Here is an 18,011-nt window from a genome sequence, read left to right as displayed (position 1 = left end):
GGAGATCTCACAACCCTGAGATCATGACCCAAGCTGAGACCAAGAGTTGGATGCTTAACCAACTGTACCACCCAGACTCCCCCAATAGTTTATTTTTGCTTTTGTTTCCCTTACCTCAGGCGACCTATCTAGGAAAAAAGTTGCTAAGGCTGATGTTAGAAAAATTATTGCCTGTGCTTTTTTCAAGAACTTTTTTGGTTTTGGGTCTCATATTTAGATCTTTAAGCCTTTTTAAATTTATTTTTCTATATGGTGTAAGAAAGTGGTCCCATTTCATTCTTTTGCATGTTGCTGTCCAGTTTTCCCAACACTGCTTGTTAAAGAGATAGTCTTTTTCCCATTGGATATTCTTTCCTGCTTTGTTGAAGATTAATTGACAGCATAATGTGGTTTCATTTCTGGGTTTTCTATTCTGTTCTATTGATCTATGTGTCTATTTTTGTGCCACTACCATACTTTTTTGATCATTACAGCTTGTAATATAACTTCAAGTCCAGAATTGTGATGCCTATAGCTTTGCTTTGCTTTTCCAAGATTGCTTTGGCTATTAGGGGTCTCTTGTAGTTCCAAAAATTTTAGGATCATTTGTTCTAGCTCTGTGAAAACTGCTGTTGGTATTTTAATAGAGATTGTATTAATTGTGTAGATTGCTTTGGGCAGTATAGACATTTTAACAATATTTCTTCTTCCAATCCATGAGCATGGAATGTCTTTCCATTTGATTTTGTCATCTTCAATTTCTTTCATGAGTATTTTATAATATTTTGAGTATATGTCTTTCACCTCTTTGGGTAGAACTAGTCCTAGATAACTTACTTATTTTTGGTGCAATTGTAAATGTGATTGATTCCTTAATTTCTCTTTCTGCTGCTTCATTGTTGGTATATAGAAATACAACTAATTTCAGTACATTGATTTTGTACTTCAGTACATTGATGTTGCAACTTTAACTGAATTTGTTTATCAGTTCTAGCAGTTTTTTGGTGGAGTCTATAAGGTTTTCTATATAGAGTATCATGTCATCTGCAAAAAATGAAAATTTTACTTCTTCCTTGATGATGCCTTTTATTTCTTTTTGTTGTCCGACTGCTGTGGCTAAGAGTTATAGTATTTTTTTGAATAAAAGTGGTGAGAGTGGATATCCCTGTCTTGTTCCTGATTGTAGAGGAAAAGCTCTGTTTTTCCCCATTTAGGATGATGTTAGCTGTTAGTTTTTCACAGATGGCCCTTTTTATGTTGAGGTATGTCCCCTCTAAACCTACTTTCTTGAGGATTTTTATCATGAATGGATGTTGTACTTTGCCAAATGCTATTTCTGCATCTATTGAAATGATCATATGGTTCTTATCCTTACTTTTACTAATGTGATGTATCATGTTGACTGATTTGTGGATATTGAACCACCCTGGTAACCCAGGAATAAATCCCACTTGATTGTGGTGAATGATTTTTTTTTTTAATGTATTTTTGGATTAGGCTTATAGTATTTTGTTCAGGATTTTTGCATCTATATTCATCAGAGATCTTGGCCTAGAGTTCTCTTTATTTGTGGTGTCTTTATCTGCTTTTGCTATCAGGGTAATGCTGGCCTTATAGAATGAATTTGGAAGTTTTCCTTCCCTTTCTAGTTTTTGGAATAGTTTGAGAAGAATAGATATTAACTTGTCTTTAAGTGTTTGGTAGAATTGCCCTATAAAGTGATCTGACCCTGGACTTTTGTTGAGAGAATTTTTGATTACTGATTCAATTTCTTTGCTGGCTATTAGCCTGTTCAAATTTTCTATTTCTTCCTGTTTCAGTTTTGATAATGTATGTTTCTAGAAACTTATCCATTTCTTCTAGGGTGTTTGATTTGTTGGCATATAGTTTTTCATAGTATTCCTTTATAATCATATTTCTGTGGTGTTGGTTGTTATTTCTTCTCTTTCATTTGTGATTTTACTTATTCGGGTCCTTTCTCTTTTCTTTTTCATAAATCTGGTTAGGGGTTTGTGAATTTTATTAATTTTTTCAAAGATTCAGCTTCTGGTTTCATTAATCTCTTTTTTTTAAGTTTCTGTATCAGTTTTTTCTGCTTTAATCTTTATTATTTCCATGCTTCTGTTGGCTTTAGGCTTCATTTGTTCTTTTTCTAGCTCCTTTCAGTATAAGATTAGTTTGTATATTTGATATTTTTCTTGCTTCTTGAGTCAGGCCTGTATTGCTGTATACCCCTCTCTTTTGACAGCTTTTGCCCAAAGATTTTGGATCATTGTTTTTTTATTTTCATTTGTTTCCATGTACTTCTTTATTTCTTCTTTTATTTCCTGGTGGACATATTCATTGTTTGTAGCTTGTTATTTAACCTCCATGTATTTGTGATCTTTCCAGATTTTTCCTCTGGTTGATTTCTAGTTTCATAGCTTTGTGGTTAGAAAAGATACATGGTATGACTTCAGTCTTTTTTAATTTGTTGAGACTCATTTTGTTGCCTAATATGTGATCTATTCTGGAGAATGTTCCATGTGCACTTGAAAAGAATGTGTATTCTGCTATTTTAAGATGGAATGTTCTGAATATATCTGTTAAATCCATCTGGTCCAGTGTGTCATTCAAAGTCATTGTTTCTTTGTTGATTTTGTTTATATGATCTGTCCAATGATGTAAGTGGAGTGTTAATGTCCCCTACTATTATTGTATTAGTATTGACTAGTTTATGTTTGTTATGAATTGTTTTATGTATTTGGGTGCTCCCATGTTGGATATGTAAATATTTATAATTCTTAGATCTGTTTGTTGGAATGTCTCCTTTAGTATTATATAGTGCCCTTCTTTGTCTCTTGTTACTGTTTTTGTTTTGTCTTTAGGTCTAAAATGAGTCTCTTCTAGGCAGCATATAGATTTGGGTCTTACTTTTTATCTATTCTGACACCCTTTGTCTTTTAGTTGGAGCATTTAGTCCATCTACATTCAAAGTAATTATTGATAGGTATGTACTTATTGTCATTGTGTTACTTGTTTTATGGTTGTTTCTAGGATTTGTCTTGATCCTTTCATGTCTTTCTCTCTTTCATATTTTGCTGATATTTTTAGTGATATTCTTGGATTTCTTTCTCTTCATTCTTTGCATGTTTATTAGTAATTCTTGATATATAGTTATCATTAGGTTTGTATGTAAGCTCTTCTGCATCTAGCAGCCTATATTAAGATGGTCACTTAAGTTTGAACCCATTCTTTACTCTTGTTCTCCCCATATTTTAGGTACATGTTGTCATATTTTACATCCCTTTATTTTTGTGTGTTCCTTGACTGATTTTTTATAGAAATATCCACTTTTACTACTTTTGTGTTTCCTATCTTTAAACTATCATTTTTGGTCTTTTTTTTTTTTCACTCACAGAGTCCCCCTTAATATTTCTTGCAGGACTGGGTTAGTTGTCATGAACTCCTTTAGTTTTTGTTTGTCTATAAAAATCTTTATTTCTCTTTTTATTTTGAATGTTAGCTTTTCTGGACAGAACATTCTTGTCTGCAGATTTTTCCCACTCAGCACTTTGAATATATTGCCACTCCCTTCTGGCTTGGAGAGTCTCTGCTGAAAAATCTGCTGATAGCCTTATGGGTTTTCCCTTATAAGTAACTGTCTTCTTTTATCTTGTTGATTTTAAGTTTTTCTCCTTATCACTATTTTTGTCAATTTAATTATAATATGTCTTGCTTTTGTTCATTTTGATGGGAGTTCTTTGTGCCTCCTGGATCTGGATATCTGTTTCCTTCCCCAGATTAGGGAAGTTTTCAGCTATTATTTCTTCAAATAAATTTCCTGTTCCCTTTTCTCTCTTCTTCTTCTTCTGGAACTCCTATAATATGATTTTAATTACATTGAGGGAGTCACTGAGTTCCCTAAGTCTATTCTCCTGTTGTATAATTCTTCTTTCTCTTTTTTTGTTCAGCTTCATTTCTTTCCATTACTTTGTCTTCCAGGTCATTAATTCATTCCTCTCCTTCTTCGAGCCTGCTGTTCATTGCATCATTTGTGTTTCTAATTTTTTTTTTTTATTGCACTCCTCATCTCTGGTTGATTCTTTTTTAATTCTTTTATCTCTGTTGGTAAGGATTCCATTGATGTTTTCCATTCTTTTCCCAAGCCCAGTGAGTATCCTTATAATCATTGCTTTAAATTCTCCATCAAGCATATTACTTATATCTGGTTCACTTAGATCTCTGGCCTTTGCCTTATCTTGTTCTTTCATTTGGGATAAATTTTCTGCCTTCTCATTTTGTTTAAGTGTCTGCTAGGTTCTCTGTGTTAGAAAAGCCAGTTATGTCTCTTGCTCCTGAATGTAATGGTTTTATGAGGAAGAAGTCAAGTAATGTTTAGGACCTGGCACTTCAGGAAGTTTCTACAGTGTGTGCTCTGCTGTTATGTTGTGGCTGCTCTATCCTTTAGGCCAGTCATCTGCAGAGGCTCTCCTTGCCAGCTGTGGGCAGTGTTTTGTCCCTGGCCTGAATGTGGTGAGTTTTTACTAGGTGTGCTCTAGTCTGCTTGTGAAATGAGACCTGTTACAACCTCTACTGGAACCAAGCCCCTGCAAAATTCTCTGGTCAGGAGACATGGTGTGGGCAGGGGCAATACCCAAACTCTTAATTCAAAAGATAATGAAAATATCCACATGTCCTCAGTGCCTTTAAAAAAAAAAAAACAAAACCTTAAAAATTCATAAAATAAAATAACCATTTGTACTTCTTTTTGTCAGATTTCTACCTGTGCCAAGCAGATCCTTTCCAAGAAGATGACATGTTTGCAGGTTTATGTCCTAGCAAAATTCCTGTCCTCCATTTGACATCACACTATCTTGAATAGTCACATGAAATGAGTAAGGGAGTTTTTATTCTCATGTCAACAGTGGTTTTTCATGTTTGTGTAAAAGGACTTCATTAACCACATTGCCAGCTCAGAGAAATTCAAGATGTATTAGTTCCCTCCTCATTCCTAAAGTGTAGACACAGGAATTAAAAAAAAAAAAAATTTCTTGAGCACATATGGGTTTCTTGGAAGTGTTATGAAGGGCTATATCTAAATGGAATAAGTTAACCAGACACTTGGGCATACCTCCTACAAAACAGTGGACTAAAAGAACCTGGCTGCAGAACAAGTAAAGCTAGTCTTTTTGTGTTCTAGGCAGTGGGTGGTACTTAAGAGGTAGGCTAGCCTGTGGGTGCAGGCTCAGCTCTCTCTTGGCTCCAAAGAACATCAGCAATGACCCTCATGAGATCCATTGAAACTTTGATACAAAGCTCAGGTTGTGTGAATCAAGACACAATAAGCATCTTTTTCCTCAGTGAGTGTTGGTTGGAGAAGCAACATATGCTTCCTAGTTTTTCTCTCTTCTCCTTTTGACTTGCACAGACTGGTTAATGCCTAGCCCATAACATTTTCAAATAGATGTCCTTTCATCATGTTTTTTCCTTGGAATTCAGATACATCAAAGTAAAAAAATCTGTTATAATGAAAGTTGTTTATCAATTTTCCAAATGTGATGGGGAAATTAAAGCACCTGAAACCAGTTGGTGATCAGAGTTGGGAAGGAGGACACCTCTCAGTACCAAGAGCCCTGAAACAATTGCTCAATCTTATGGACCCACAGTTGGATAAATTTTTGCATTAAGATCAAATTGCATCTTGAAGACCATGTATAGGTGAGTTCAATAATTGAAATAACAAGAACAATGGTTTCCCAATAATCCCTGTTTTTTCTTTTTTCTTTTTTTAAAGATTTATAGTGTTTAGGAATATTCCGTAAGATAATCATTAATTGCAGATAATCTCTGTATTTCCACTCTACTCTCCTTTTCTTTCCTCTCCTCACTTCTCATCTTCTTTCCTCTCCTTTGATCACATTCCAGCTATTTCTTTTGGGTCTGGGAGAACAATCTTCTTTCTGAGCACTAAGTCTTCTAAGCCCATATATTCCCTTCCTTTTACTTCTTCTGTAAAACCCTCTTTACTCTTTCTATTTCTTTACAAAATACTTGATGACTAATTAGATCCAGGCTCTAAACAACCAAATAATCTTATCCTTTTATGAATTTCATATTATTTTCCTACATGATAAAAAGAGCTTACACTTCAAATACTTGTAATATAGCAAAGGACAGGAGGGGGAAAAACATCCCATTCAAGAAATCTGAAGGTTTACATTCTTTTACACTCAGAGACCAGGTCTTTTACTCTATGAATTTACTTCAAGAATTTTCTTCTATTTAAAAGCTAGAATGTTACTCTGATCTCCCACTAGTAAATGGCACATTATCTTTCCAGATTCTACTCTCTTCATTCCTATTTATGAGGTTTCATTGCCTGAAGAGATTAGTGGTGTTCCCCTTGCTACTACTCCTATTACAATAAAGATAATCTTTTCTTTTTTTTAGAAGACTGGATGACCCAGCCTTTACACCACATTTCCTCAGCAGTCATAGTTAAGCCATTGCCTTTCTGATGCAGGAAACTGTTACTTCTTTCACTACTGACCAAGGGGAATAAGCTTGTCAGGGTTGTTTTCATGTTGCTCTATTACTGTATGATTAGGCAAGCTTGGCATTTGTTTTATTTTTACCTATTTCACTGTATTCTTTTTGAAGTATAATTTACAAAGTATGCTGCTCCCAATTCCAGGGAAATCCCTCTCCCTCCTCCCCTGCTCCCCACAGGCACAGACTCACAGACACACATATGTTTTGTCCATACTAACCTCAATGCCACAACCAAAAAGACACCCTTCATCTGGTGACAAAACAAAAGAAAAGCCCTTCGAGCTTTGAGTTTGCAAGTCTAACCTGAAAAGGTGATATTAATGCTATCAAAAGAAAGATACTTTCTTATAGAAGAATCAGATGCAAAATATATCCAAATGAAATTGGACACTTGCGGTCTCTTCATAGCTTATAATTATTGATTGGAATGGCAAACAGAGTAATTTGTAGGCAACTAGCTTGTGACACATTGTAATGAAGGAACCATATGTGAAAGTATGTGAAATTAGCAGGAGCACTGTTACTCCTTCAGCATTTTAGATGAAAAACACATGCAGTTTTGAAACTTTAGATTTGCTATTTCAAAGACCCTAAGAGCATCTGTTAGGTATTGCATGATCTAATCTCTAACACAGTGTACGCGGTCAGTTTTTCAGCATGTCACACCATTACTGAGTAAGGAGCCAGAAAATGAGCAGGCGGGTCACTTTTCACCTCATTAGCACAGCAGGAGGGGGCTCTGGAAAACAAGATGCCAGCTGAAGCCTTGGAGCTTCCTCTGTCTTTTTTGAATAACAGAGAAAGGACCCAGCTGTGTACTCCTTCAGAACTCTGCACTTCCCTTCTTTCCCATGCAACCCATTCCTTGCTTTCTGACCTTTCATCTGTATGACCCTTGTACTATTTACAAACTACCACAAATTTCTACCTATGGAATATGTAATTTATCCTTATTTTTCCCATAGTAGATCTTGATTTTAATACAAATATATTCAATTTAATTTGGTTACACAGTCTTTAATGTCCTTGACAAGATTGAAAATCAAGGTCTTTGGGGCACAAACAGAGAGAAGGCAATTGGAAATCAGCTATCATTTCATTCTCTTGAGCTGCTTCTTGCATAGATAAAATTATCAAAAGTTTACATTCTGTCCTTCTGAAATATGTTTTGTATTTCTTCATCCTTCCTTTTTTTTTTTTTTTTTTAAATCAAACTTATCATCACAATGGTGACTCCTTCATCAGTCTTGATTCATGGGTGACCACAATGATCAGAACCCTCCTGTCAACACACAATGGACTATATACATACATATATATCTTTCTTAAGCATTAAAATTTAAGATTATTTGTTATACAGCATAATGTAGCTGATCCTGAGTAATCAAAGAATTAGGACCTACTGGGAAGGGGCATTGTACCAAGCAGTGTGCTAAATACTTTATCATTACTATCTTGATTAATACTCATAACAATAGTGTGTGGAAGGCACTATTCTTGCCCCATTTCAAAGTGAGAAAACTGCAACTTGTAGGTACTTAATGTCTGCACACCTCGCCTGCATCATTCTAAAATTTTATTGCTTCATCTTTTCTTCTAGCCACTGCTGCGGCAGTAGCAACCAATTCCAAAAAGATATCAATGGGCTTCACGAAGATGAAGTTACCCATGTCTTGGACTAAGCATACTTCTCACTTCTTGCCTCTAAACTTCTTCTACACCACAGTATGAGGCAACTGCAGGTCTGCCTTTGTACAAGCACAACCCAGACCCATGTTACCAGGATGTGGACCAATGAAGTCTGATGGTATTAAATGCCTGTGCCTCTATTCCTGACCCATGGGGTCAGGAGACAATGGGAAATGTGTTCCCTCTCCCATTTTTTTACCCTGTTGCAGACAGTTCTGAAACATATTTCATTAGATTACACAGACGATCCTAAAATCAATGTTTAATTTGATAAGACATTTTTGAACAGGCTTTCTTTTTCTTCCCTTTTAACTCCCATTGGGCTGTATGCCTTCCTCCCTCAGATCAGATAACTAGGCAAACTACTGACAAGCAAGCCTTTGTCTCAGACTCTACTTTGAGTAGAACTGAAAATAAGACACTAAGTGCCTAATGCAAGAACACAAGATTTATGTGCAAATCTAGGATCAATGAAGGCTAAAGGCAGAAACCATGTCCCCCATCCACTACTAGCACTGCCTTAGCATGCATCTTTTAAATTTTCATTTTTTTGTATCATGACAAGTTTATTAATTAATTGGCTCCAAAAAGGAGTATTTTCTCATATAACAATGATTGTTCTTCTGTGTTCTATTTAATATGTATCATTCTTTTTTTTTTTTGAGTGAATACTTTTTAATTTTTTTACAAAAAGTCTTCCATGTTACTATTAAAAAACATTTATTAATCTACATTATAGGCTTTTAATTTCCATTTTTAAAGTTATTTATATAGTAGTATATTATGTATATGCTTTGCTAAAACCTCATATCTCTGGACTTTTACACATAAACTTTTATAACAGTATCTATAAAGACTAACATACACAGAAAACAAGAGTGATAATTTGTACCATCCACATATTTTAAAACATGAGAGGCTTGGGGCACCTGGGTGGCTTAGATGGTTAAGTGTCTGCCTTCGGCTCAGGTCATGATCCCAGGGTCTTGGGATCGAGCCCCGCGTCAGGCTCCCTGCTCAGCAGGAGCCCTGCTTCTCCCTCTCCCTCTACTGTTCCCCCTGCTTGTGTTCTCTTTCTCTCTCTGTCAAATAAATAAATAATATCTTTTAAAAATAATAAAATAAAAAAATAAAACATGAGAGGCTCATACATAATTTAAAATTTTCTGTCACATTAAAAGAAGTAAAATGAAACAGTAATAATTTTATGATGGTTTATTCAATATATACAACATATCAAAAATATTAATTCAACAAATAATCAATCTAAAAATTGCTAATGAGATATTTTACCTTTTTTTCATTGTTAGTGTGTGAAATCAAGTGTGGACCTTATGCATACAAAATTATAGAATGACAAAAAGTAATAACTCATGATTTTCTATCTTTTCCCATTTCCCTGTAAAGAAAAACATTCTTAACATTCTGATCACAGTTTAATTTTTATTTCAATACGTTATCACTTCCTTGTCAAATCTGAATATATTGGAGTAATTTCAACTACTTACTTACCCTTGGCACATTTGTCAGAGAATGCTTAATTCTGGCAACTTCTCAGAAAAAGATTCATGGCTGTTAATTGAGTTGATGTTATAATGCAACTTACCTGGTTAGATAAATAGATCACGTGTGATTTTATGTGTTCATAAATATCAGTGTGTCTTTTAAGGTGGTAGTGAATGGAGGACAACCAGAGTGGCATAACTGCTATCTGTATGAACTATGGATGATCAACACTAACAAGAAAAGTAGTAACTTTTCTTAAAAGGCAGTAAAGACCGAGACCTTGACATATTGTTTGATAGAACAGTTCAGCAATTATTTGGCCTCACATTTTTTTTTACTATTTCTGATTGCATAGTTGGTGGGTAAGATAAAAGTTGGCAAGCTGGGAAAATGGAGCTTTTACGGTTTGTAGGAAAGAGGATTTAATGCCACTGCAAGTAAATGGATAGTTGCTCATATGCAGTTTAGGTACCACAAAAAAAGCAATCATTCTGACACTGGGTGGAAGATAGCTTAAACTAGGAAATTACTCATAACATCCATTATTCAATATTCTTTGGCAATGCATTCTTTTGTCCAAACCAATCATTATTCTTGTAATTATTTCAAGTGCTGTGCAAACTTCCCTTAAAATCCACCCACTGTGAAACATCATGTTGAATGGATAAGACAAGTAGAATGCCTGGAGTTTGGAGAATTTTCCAAGGGTGCACTGGCTCCCTACCAAGAGTTTTAAGCTAAAAGAGTCTGAAGTAGAAATTTCCCTCTGTTAAGATTTCTCTTGGGGTAGTACTTTGAACACTCTCTTATGCCTCTCACCCCACCCCACCCCCAGCTCCAGCTGCATCACAATATTCACTTTTATCTAGCTCTGAATAGGAAAGAATTAGGTTCCAGTAAATATACCCTGAGCTGAAATGGTAGAGAATCCAGCACTTTAAAAAGACCAAATCAAGCAAACCTCACTTCCTTCAAGTCAGCTGTCAACATTCTAAATATCATCTTTGAATAAAAGTAATATAAAAAATGAACAAATATGTTTATTTTCTAATTTTAACAAGCATATTGACTCCCTAATATATGGTGTCATGATTGAGCTTATAGGTCAGAACGTCTTGTTGAAAGACATACTTCCTCTTTTGCCTATCCACTTCTCAGTCAAGAAAGGTAATGGTTCACTGACTATTTTTATTAGAAAAAGAGGCCTAATTATTGCTATTGACTGAAAATCTCCTGACAGATTGTTTTATGAGAGAATCTACAAGTTAAAAATTAATCATGTAGCCTGCATATCAGCATGTTTACTGGTTTGTAATCAGTTGGATTCCTGCAGCAATGCTAGGTAATAATAGGAGTTGTTTTTCTACAGAGGGTCCACATGTAAATAGGGCACCAGAAATGTGCTGTCAGGTTGAACCAGATGTACTAAAGAAAATCATTTGCAGATCTATTGAGTAGACTGATGCCCAGGGGCCTGACTCCAACTTCCTTTTTTTCCCAGGAACCTTCACTTATAATATTTTTATTTTACAGAACCACCCCACGTTTCTTTTTGTGAGCTAAAACAAATAGAATAGAGAATCAACTTGTGTTATGCAATGGAGCATGAGTGAACAGACCAAAAAAACAAAAGAAAAGAATAAAGAAACTAAGCAAATAGAAACAAAACATTTGTCAACTGCCAAGACAAGCGAAATCATCTTACATTGTGCACCAAAGATAATCACTTTTGAACTATAGCACATCCCCAAAGGAAGATCAAAAGTCTGAAGTTAGTAGTCAATGAAGAAATTGAAATATCTTATCATCACCATCATCTGAAAGAAAGAGACATTTAGGGAGTCTCACAAATGATTCAGATTGCCTTTGCCAAAACACAATGTGACAGACTATGGATTTGATTACCTTTTTATTTGTTTATTATTTATTTGGTTGATTTTGTTTTAGTATGCTTAGGATTTGGTCTTCTTTTCTTTTTGGTTTCAAAATGATGAGTTCAGGATCTCAGAAATCCTATGAAAAAGTCCTCACCTTAAGTGGAATCTCTGAAAGAACCCTGGGAAGAATTCTGAATACCTGAGGACAAATCAGGGCCCATTATGAGAAAGAACTGATGGCTCCTAACAAGTTCCAGGATTCTGGAAGTCCAGTAGAAGTTCCTTGGTTCCTATAACTTTGAACCAGTCTAAAAAGTTTGTAGGGATTAGAATCTGATCCTTCAACCAATGGCATATTGACCTTCCCTAGAAGGCATATGGTGAGCTTTTTCCAATCATGTATAAAGATAAGTCTTAGTTCTTTATTAATGCATGAAAAACTACCAGTAAAAAGTATGTTATCTATATTTCTCCATATGTAAAATTTTAGGAAGGGACTGACTTACATTTATCTGTAAATATTGCATTTCTGTATGGTGAAACTCCTATATTCCTCCATTTTTCTTTCAGATCTCTTAGGTTAGATGTATTCTGAAAAATATTCTTACATCCCACTGTAAGAGCCATATTTTTAGAAAGCTGATATATCGGGGCACTTGTGTGGCTCAGTCGGTTAAGCATCTGCCTTTGGCTCAGGTCACGATCCCAGGGTCCTGGGATAGAGCCCCATGTTGGGTTCTCTGCTCAGCAGGAGCCTGCTTCTCCCTCTCCCTTGCTGCTCCCCCTGCTTGTACCCTCTCTCTCTGTCAAATAAATAAATAAATAAATAATCTTAAAAAAGAAAAAAAGCTGCTGTATCAGGTACCATATTCACAGAAAGCAAAATATTCTTTTTTTTTTTTTTTAAAGATTTTATTTATTTATTTGACAGAGAGAGATACAGCGAGAGAGGGAACACAGGCAGGGGGAGTGGGAGAGGGAGAAGCAGGCTTCACGCAGAGCAGGGAGCCCGATGCGGGGCTCGATCCCAGGACCCTGGGATCATGACCTGAGCCGAAGGCAGACGCTTAACGACTGAGCCACCCAGGCACCCTGAAAGCAAAATATTCTATATAGTGATGGAAAGTAAGTGAATATAATTGAAATACTCAGAATATAATCCTGAATTAGAGACTGTCCTGGGTAAGCTATTATAGCTTAGAAATCAGTTGAGTGTTAGTAGTACATCATTTTTATATTCTCTCCTAAAACCATTTTAGTAGCTAGCATGTAATTAGTAATCTATATGTGGTTGTTTACTTAACTAATAAGATCAAAAATAAAATGTTCCATGTGGTGTTGGAATGTCAGACCAAGGGTCAATGAAGAGAATTGAGTGATCTGGGGCAGACAATGGTTAAAAATATAGTCAATGAAAATTAAAATCTGAATCTGGGAAGTCTCTAGGCTGCTAGGGATTATCTGCCTCTGGGCTAAGATTTAGGAGCCAAAATTCAGTCTGGAGTAGAGTGGGGTTCGATAACAAGAGCAAAGAAATCTATGTGCCAAAAGTTTTAGTCTGGTTAACAAAATGGAGAGATGAAGTAGATGTATAGTTATCACCATCAGAGAACAAGACAACCTGAATTCCTGGCAAAACTGTTGAACGTGAATCTCACAGCACTGAGTTGGAGAGTTCTTTATTGTTCTCTGCCATGGTTTACCCTCCACAACAGGGTGGAGGGGAGAAACGCAGAACTTGGGAGAAGCTTGGCAATATTTCTTCCTCTGTAGTCTTTAATGATGTGGAACTCTCTCCCACAATCTAGATAATTTTGCCAAATATATAGATAATGCTATGTCTCTTTTACAGAGTATGAATTCTAAAGAAGTTAAAAACTCTGATAAATGCCAGTTATCCCATTAATTTCCAATACCTTAGAATTAAAAGTATAAAGGTATAAAACCAATTGTTAAAATGGCATGGAAATCAAGCACCCACTTCAGAGACATTTCGATGTATGTTTATGTCTGGACTCACTAGACTAATAAACTTAGTTTTTTTCATCAGTAAAATGAAGAACATAACTATACATACTTCACAGTGTCGCATGAAAATTCAGTGTTATACTATAAACAAAAGCACACCTCTCGAATGTTGGCTATAAAATGAGCACTCAGTAAATGCTCACTATGAATAATTCCAAGGTAGTATACATTATAAATTACCTATAATATTACATGTTATAATTCATAACATATTGGTAATGATATAAAGTGAAAGTTATGCTTTATTTGGGCTGTATGGGAGAGTGAATTTCCCCTGCCCTTCAAGGTATTTCTAGCAGGACTAAGAATCAAATTGACATGAAACAGATTAATAAGAGAAAATCAAATTTAATTTTGTACTTACGGGAAATCCACATAGAAATGGAAGTTCCAAAGACAGGTCAGGCAAAGTGAGGTATATATGTCATTCTGAACTAAGGAGAAGGAGTTCGGGGTCTGGGACTTCAAAGGGAAGGAAAGTGATTTACAGGAAGATGAAAAAGTAAATGTTTGGTAAACAAATGTTTGCTGGGCCACTCAGAAACAATGGGACGGACATAGAGGACTTCTATTAAATAGGCCTTGCTGCGTCCCCCCCCCCCCACCCCCAGTCTACCACACTTAGTTCATATCATAATGTAGGTATCTATGGTGATAGCTCTCTTCCTGGGAGCAGGTCCTCTAGCTAAATTCTTTTAGGAAGTTGTGAGGGGAGATAAAGAGCTTTTACGGAATCTGCTGTGTTTTTTTATTGCTTTTAACTCAAAAATAATCTTCATGCTAAATCTTGGCCATTGGCCCCTATAGGGGATTATTCTCATTTTAATACATGATATTCCAGTGATGACTTGAGGGGAAGAAGGCCAAATTACCAGAAAATCAGTTTGTTGAATGACTAGCTTGTAGAACTAGAGAGACTTATTTTGAAGCTTTAAGGGCTGAGACTGCCATGAAGCTGTTTTTCCAGAGCCACAGGAGAGTAACTAGATTTAATGTCTCAAGGGTCTTGGATTCCTGGAATTCCCTCTTACTCACCAATGGTGGGCTTTTGCCACCGTGCCTCCCCTGTTTTCTCTATTTTTGCAGAACTATTCAACGCATCCCAGTTTCCTTGCCCTTGACCCTGCCAGTATCACCCTGCCCAAGTACTTATTTGCTTCAGCCCCGGGTTACCGGAGGGGAAGTTGGTTGAGGGGCCCCATGCAACAGGTGATGGGGATTAAGAGCATATTTTCTTTTTTAAATAGAAAGGGACTTGTACTAACTGATATAGAACCTTTTATTCTTCTTCCACATTGCAACATTTTTTCATATCAATAAATACAGTTGTACTACATATCTTTTAATGGCCACATCATTTTCAGTTGTGTGAAGGTAATATAATTTACTCAACCAAGTCATTACTTTGGCCACTTAGGCTATTTCTAATTTGTCACCATTAGAAACAATGCTATCATGAATATCTTTGTGCTTACTTCTTCGAGGTATCCTTAATTGCCTGTGATTAATTCTTGAAATGAAATTTCCACATTCATGTATAAACTAAAAAAAAAATAAAAAAGTGTATTAGTAAGGCTTTAGACAAGTATCTGCCAAGTTTTTTTCCAGAAAGATTTTATAGGAAAAACAATTTTACTGAACCTGTTTAACGATAGGCATTATAATGACATTAACTGCGGGTCTCTTTTATTTCTAGTGAAGTTGAATTTTTTTATATTAAATCAGAAATTATATTGCTCTTTACATTAAATTTTTATTCCTTTCCATAGGCTCTTTTTCTTTTGGGATGCTTATCTTTTCAGATTGATTAATAAGGACCTTTAAGTATATTTAATTACTTTTGGTCACATCCTTTGTTTTGCATTTATCTTTAAATTTTATGTGTGATGATTTCAATTTTAGTGTAGTAAATATATTAATTATTCTTTTATGATTATACACTTTCTTTTTTCTTTTCTACTAGATTCATATGTGATTTTTCCAAACATTTTTTGAATACTTTCATGGCTTCAGAAAAAATTCAAATAATGGTGAAATGAACACTTGTATACATTTTGCCTAGCCTCATCAATTTTAAATACTTTGCCTCTTTCTTTTTCTGTCTTCCCCAACCTCTATACACACACACACATGCACATACACACAGAAAGAAATCTTAGTATTTTCAGCTCTAAATATTTCAGCATATATCTAACAAGAATGTTCTTTTACATAACATAATGCCATTATCACATCCAAAAATTTAGCACTGATAAAATAATATAATCAGATATTTACTTTATATTCCAATTACTTTATTTATCTTCTGAATTTCCTTTACAGCTTTTTAGAAAAACATTTCCCTTTCCAGGACGTAATCCAGATGCATACATTACCTTGAGTTGTAATATCCTTGCACTTCTTTTTGTTCTTAGACTATAGCCTACTAATTATGCAGTTCAGTTTCTGTGCTCACCAGTTTTCATTTACTTTTAATATTTGCCTTTTTCCAGTATTTTTAATGTAATTTTATTTTTTAAATATATAAAACATTTAAATGTTTCAAAAATAAAAAAACTCAAGTTGTTTTCTTAGCATACACTCTTTCATAGACCTATTCCTCCTCCCCCTTTTCATTTCCCCACTTAGGTGATGCTTTCGGCAGTTTCTGGTTTATCTTTCCTTAATTTCTTTTGGCAAAACAAAGGGTGCATACAAACATGTACCACATACACATACAAATTCACACACTCACCTGAGCCTCACCCTAGACTGACTAAAACAGAACTTCTGGGGAAGGTTTCTATGAATACACTAAAAAACATTCTCATATTAGTCTAAATTTGCAGCCAAGTCTGAGGAAAAATATTTTCAAGATTTTCAAATCTGCTTTCCATGAGGTTTGGTTCCCACCATTCCCCTTCCTCACAAGATTTCCACCATTTTCACTTCAGCACATTTTTTTCCTCCTTAGCAGAATTCCATTCAGGGCAGCCGTTTTCTAATCACTTCGGAGCCTCACAATGAAGAAACTGTCAAGAAAAGTCAAGAATGTATTCAAGTCACTACTTTTAGTCGACTAAGAAACTATCTGCATTGGTTGTGGTTTCCATCAGTCTGCATTTATTAAAGGAAAGAATGTTTGAATAAATGTGTGAATGCATACAAACATGAATTCATCGGTGAACAGACTTATGTCTTTCTTTTTTGTTTTGTTTACTAATCATGCATTCCCACCAACTCTCCAAGTGGCTTATTATAAAGCCCCGCGGTTATGTCACTTGTGCTCATTGATTCTGATACCCTCTCCCAAAAGATCTTAAAGGACATTTTGCTGTTAACTGTATGACATTGGAGAATATCACTGAGCTTCATCTTCTATAAAGTGGGGCATAATAATGATGCCCTCACAGGACTCTTTGAATATGTGTGTAAAATGTATATAAAGTCCTTTACAAACTTTAAGGTGATGCACACATAAATTAACTACTATGATAGGATAGAGCAGTGATAGCAGAAAAGATTGCAGTTATGTCTTTCTATTAAAACCACAGGGGGCACCTGGGTGGCTCAGTCAGATCAGCTTCCAACTCTTGGTTTCAGCTCAGGTCATGATCTCAGGGTCATGAGATCCAGCCCTTAGTCAGGTTCTGTGCTTAGAAATGATTATAATGTTGCAAGCTGGGCATTTTAACTTAAAATGGTAAACCGTTAGTGGTATTATCTTTTTAAAATCTATTTTTATGTAAAAGTCCCACAATAAAAATAAAGAAGGAGAAAAACTGCAGAAAAATTAAGGCAATGTCACATACACAAAAAGTATTTTGACAGTTCAGTCATTAGAATCAAAAGAATTAAGGCATCGTATTAATAACTGGGCTTAGGTAATAAAAGCATTAGATCAATCTACAAAATGTTTTTGTATATAAACAGAGACTGGATGAGAGGAGAATTTGTAGATCTTCAGACACATCACTTGTTTTTCTTTTCTTTTTCTCTGTTTTTTTTCTGGTAAATTTTCTTGTCCCCAACCAATCAACCAGTAGTTCCCTTTCAGAATGGAGATCAAAGGCTCATGTTTGGGTATGAAATCTATGTTCTTTTTTTTGTAATTTCTTTCTAAAATATTCAGGGAAGCTTCTGAAAAGCCAGGGAAATTCACAACTTATAAAAAATAAGGATATTTTACTTTGCAATTTAAAGCCTGTCAAAATACCTTTAAGAGCCTATGTCCATATGCCAGGAAAACAAAAACAAAAATAAAAACAAAAACTTTTATGGGTAAAACACTAATGTAAGTACCAGAGATGATTAGTTTAGATTCTGGGTAAAAAAGTCCAAATATCTCATTTCAAGGCCAGCTTCATGGTCATGTGACCTGGGGAGTCATATAAGGACTTGTACTCAGAAGAAACTACT

This window comes from Halichoerus grypus, chromosome 1 (genome assembly GCF_964656455.1).
Source record: "Halichoerus grypus chromosome 1, mHalGry1.hap1.1, whole genome shotgun sequence".
Taxonomy (NCBI): Eukaryota; Metazoa; Chordata; class Mammalia; order Carnivora; family Phocidae; genus Halichoerus; species Halichoerus grypus.
The sequence above is the reverse complement of the archived record's forward strand: the minus strand, read 5'-3'. Positions refer to the sequence as shown.